This window comes from Parus major, chromosome 14, assembly GCF_001522545.3.
Source record: "Parus major isolate Abel chromosome 14, Parus_major1.1, whole genome shotgun sequence".
Classification (NCBI taxonomy): Eukaryota; Metazoa; Chordata; class Aves; order Passeriformes; family Paridae; genus Parus; species Parus major.
This window is the reverse complement of record NC_031783.1, coordinates 7382341-7386822: the sequence shown is the minus strand read 5'-3', so window position 1 is coordinate 7386822 and position 4482 is coordinate 7382341.

Here is a 4482-nt window from a genome sequence, read left to right as displayed (position 1 = left end):
GCCCCATTGGCTGCCGGTCACGTGCCGCGGGGCGCTCCGCCAATCAGCGCCGCCGGAACGCGCTTCGGAAACTTTGCTGACTTTCAAAAGGCGCCGGGGGGCGGCGGCCGCGGCCGGTCCCGGTTCTGTTCTCATCCCCACTGCTGTTCCCCCATCCCTACTCCTGTTTCCGGCCCTCGTCATCCTCACTAAACGCACCCCGCCCCCGTCCATGTTCAATGACCTGTAGGCGCAAGGCTCCGCGTCTTCTGAGGTGTTAAGCATATAAAGCAGCACGTGCCGTAATTTTAAAAGCGTGATTGACCTTAAATTTATCTAAAAGAGGAAAAACTTTACATTAATTCTTTTCTTTATTTTCCTCAATTCAAAAAATATCTGCTGCGAAAATAAGCAGCGCCCGTATCTATTTTTAACGCCAGCCCAACATCTTCAGACCGAAGCGCCCTTTTCCCGACCAAGGACAGGTTTCTGTGTCGCAGTGTATGAAACATTAGACACTTCCACTCATCTCCATCCCAGCATGATGTCATTATTGCAGAACACAGGCTGCTGGCCTCCGCAGGGCACTCGGGCTGCCGCGGACGATGGGGCAGAGCTCGCTGCAGCAGTGAATTCCTGGCCGTGCTCTCGCAGGCAGGATCCATAGGAAGGGAGCCGAGCTGTGCAGAGCTGTGCTCCTACAGCCGTGCGCACAAACACCCGCTCATTAGTGGGGCCTGGCATCTGTTCCCGGAGCCAAAACAAAAACACAAATGATCACACGTGTATCGCTGCGGCCCGCACAGCAGGGCCATGTGTCACCCAGTGTCACCCAGTGTCACCCAGTGTCACCGAGCGCCACCTCACACCCGGCAGCGCCTCCCAAACTGCTGCTGATGGGCACCCACGTGCAGGAGCCAGGTCCCAGTTTCATTTATCTGTGATGTAACACCAGGCTTGGAGCAGTCTGGTTCTCAAAAGACTTGTCCAAACTGGAAATACACCTCACCCAAAGGCTTTGTAAGGCTGGGACTGTACCTAAGAGGATGGATGCTTTTCTATAAATATTGCACTAGAAGGAATCTGTCCATAACTCAAATAACTTTAACTGAAAAGGGTGAGCAAAACTATTCTATTTTCTTGTCAGACATTCAGCAAAATAACTACATTTTCAGGTCAGATGTTCAGCAGAAGTAAATGGAGATAAACTATCGTACAACTATGAAGAGAAAACTAAATAAGGTATTTAAAAAATTGGGTTAATAGTGTTTGCAGTTCTGTCATTACTCAAGAATGTTTTTATTACCAGATAAGTTGCAGGAAATAAACCACATACTATTGTAGTAGGCTCCCAGTAATTAAAACAAATTATATATCGTTCACAAGTTTGGGACAAAGGATATTTTACTTCAACACTTCAAGCAAATTTTTGAGGATAGTATGACTACACAGATTATGTCAAAGGTACACCTGAGTATTTTTAATATTTCTCCTCATGACATACTTGTAAAACATAGCAGAATTTGTGAGATTTCAGAGTAAACCTCTCATCCAACTCTGAAACTGTGAAACAGCACCCTAACTAATGCCAGGGGCTCAGAGGCATCAATGTACCCAAAGACACAAATAGTCTTATAAAAAGGTTACTGTAATCATTGTGACTGCCTTGTTTGCAAGAAAAATGAGAACACTTGTCTATTTCAAAATTAGCAGAGGAGAAATTATTTTACGCATTTATTTTTAGTTTGCTGATTAATAATTAATAACTGACAGATCTTTGTGGTGCCAGGATTCATGTGCTGGTTATTTTAATGAGAAGGCCACACTGATTCTTCCATGAAAACTAAGTGGACAAAAATTTATCCACTGTAAGTTCTGGTAAGGTTGTAACACCTTATCTTTTGGCAGTTAACTTCTTTTAGGAAAAATACTTGCTTTTCTTAGAGAATTAAATAACTCACCACATCACCCACTCTGTGGATGGAACAGGAACTGCTCACCAATTGTCATTACAAACTACTGAACTGCTTTTTTTTTTTTTTTCAAATGGATTACTGACACCCTTAAGATGTGACAAATGTGTTAGAATATCATGTGGAAATGTTGCTACCACTGAAGAGCAAGTATTTAACATCAATAAAACCTTTTTTCTGTCTCTTTAAAGATGTTACATAATTCTCTGCAGTCTATGCAGAATCAGATTTCAACATGCTTAAGCAAGAAACAGATTCTCACTACTTTAAAAACTTTCTGATATCTTGAACTGACATATTTTCGATGAAACTGTCAAATGCTCGTTAATAGCACTGGTTTATTAAGCAGAGCAGAACACAGCAGCTCTCTCAGCCTTGGCACACAGCAGTGACACCCTCAGTGACCCTGGCAAGCCTGGCTGTGGCTCTGAGATTTGTTACCAGGGCTTCTTGCTGCTGGCTGCAGTCTTTTAGGCAAAGGTGCAAGTAAATTCCAGCATAGCCTAATACCACAATTATGATCCAAAGATACTGAGGTACCAAAAATCAGATCCTCACCCTGTGCTGTCACTAACCTCCCTCCTCGAGGGGCTCAGCCATCAGGTAAGGAGCAGGCCCAGCCTGGAAGGCATGGATTGGCTGCATGAGTTTGGCCCAGCCTTCCAATGGAGCTTGTAGACTGTGAGACAGAGCCGTGTCTGTAGAAAGACAAGAACAGGAAAATTAGAAATAGAGGTAGGGTTCTAGAGACAAGGATTCAAGAGGAAAAATACCAACATGGAAAGTAATACAATCCTAAAGTGAGAAAACCCCAGTTACCCCTAGTGATTTGTCAGTGTCACCACATCCACAGACCAGTGACGTGCGAGTGGATGCCCACAGCTCTCTTGATGGCCAGCAGATTTCAGGTGTTTTGTCAAGGGGTAGGGACAGACTAATGCCTAATCCAGTGGGTTCTTCAACCAACAGAAGGTTGTTCTGGTTTTGTTAGCCAGTTATTGCTTTGTATTTTCAAGCTGTGTACGTCAGACTTGGGAATAGCAAGTGATGCCCAAGGTGCCCAGAGAAAAGTACAGAGAGACCAGGTATATCTGTTAAAATAAGCAAACAGCAGATTTCTGAACTGTATTGACATTTAACTGCTGTCCTTGGGCTTGGGACTATAAGATGTATTCAAGGGAACAGGCTTCTAAAAATACGTAAAAGTGCATGTCCCTGACAACCTACCCAGATTTTTGTGTGCATGAATTAAGTTCTAAGCGAAACCTTAAATTCTGTGCAAGGTGTTCAGAATTGTTACTTATAAGAGCCCAAATCAGCACTCTGGTAATTTCCTTATTACCTGCCACGTGTCTGAGCCATGATCACACCTGCTCATGTACCTGCTGGGTGGCCAGGCCACTTCACAGGATTTCCAAGAGACCCCTTTGGTTGTCCCATTGTTCTTTCATCCAGTGTGCAAGAGCCAAGCAACACTGAGACAGGATACTTGGATTTGTTACCATTCTGCAGAACAGGGTGTCAGACATCTAACACATGTGCTGCACCTTTGAGGAAATCAGCACAGTGTTTTATGGAAAATGGCAACAATGAAAGAATGATAAACAGGGGACTGGTCACCGTCCTGGTTTCAGCTAGGATAGGGTTAATTTCTTCTCAGTAGTTGGTGCTGTGTTTTGGATTCAGAATATGAATGGTGCTGATAACACACTGATGTTTGGGGTTTTGCTAAGCCATTTTTTTCTTAAGCCAAGGACTAGTTTTTAGCAGTATAATAACTTAATTTGAGGTTATATTTCATCCTATCAGCTGCCAGCAAGTTGTTACTTAACTTTATTAGTTTCTGCTTGAATGCATTTGAACAATTAGTTGTCAAGGAAATAAGGATTTGTAGTGTTCTGTTCCTGGGGACTCTGCATTCTTCTATTGTTCCAACATCCCACTGTCACCGAACCACGGAATGGGTCAGCTTGGACAGGACCACAGGAGGACACCTGGTCCCACCTCCCTGGCTCTGGAGTATCTCCAGCCAGGGAGACTCCACATCCTCTCTGGACAATCTGTCCCAGTGCTCGGTCACTCACAGGGAAGAAGTTCTTCCTCGTGTTCAGGTGGAGCTTCCTGGGCACCAGTTCCTGCCCGTTCCTCCTGTGCCATTGCTGGGCCCCAGGGAGCAGAGCCCGGTCCCTGCTCTGAGCCCTCCCCGCTCACACCCGTACACATTCACCTCATGGCTGTGGGACTGTGCAGTTAGTGTGTGTTTCACCCGAGTTTGTGGTACTCAGCCGAGTTGCTGTGTGCTTTATCCGAGACGGTGCTATTTTAGGCCAGTTCCTGTATGTTTTAGCCCAGCTGGTGTGCGTTTTAGCCCAGTTTACGGTGTTTTACTGCCCTCGCACCGCTCCGGACCCGCCTCAAGGCCGCCGCTTTAAAGGAGGCGGGCTCGGGGCGTTACGACAGCCGGCTTTGCGGCAGCGTGCTGCTTTGCGGCGCGCGGGGTGCCTGACGGCAGAAGGAGCGGAGCGGGAGG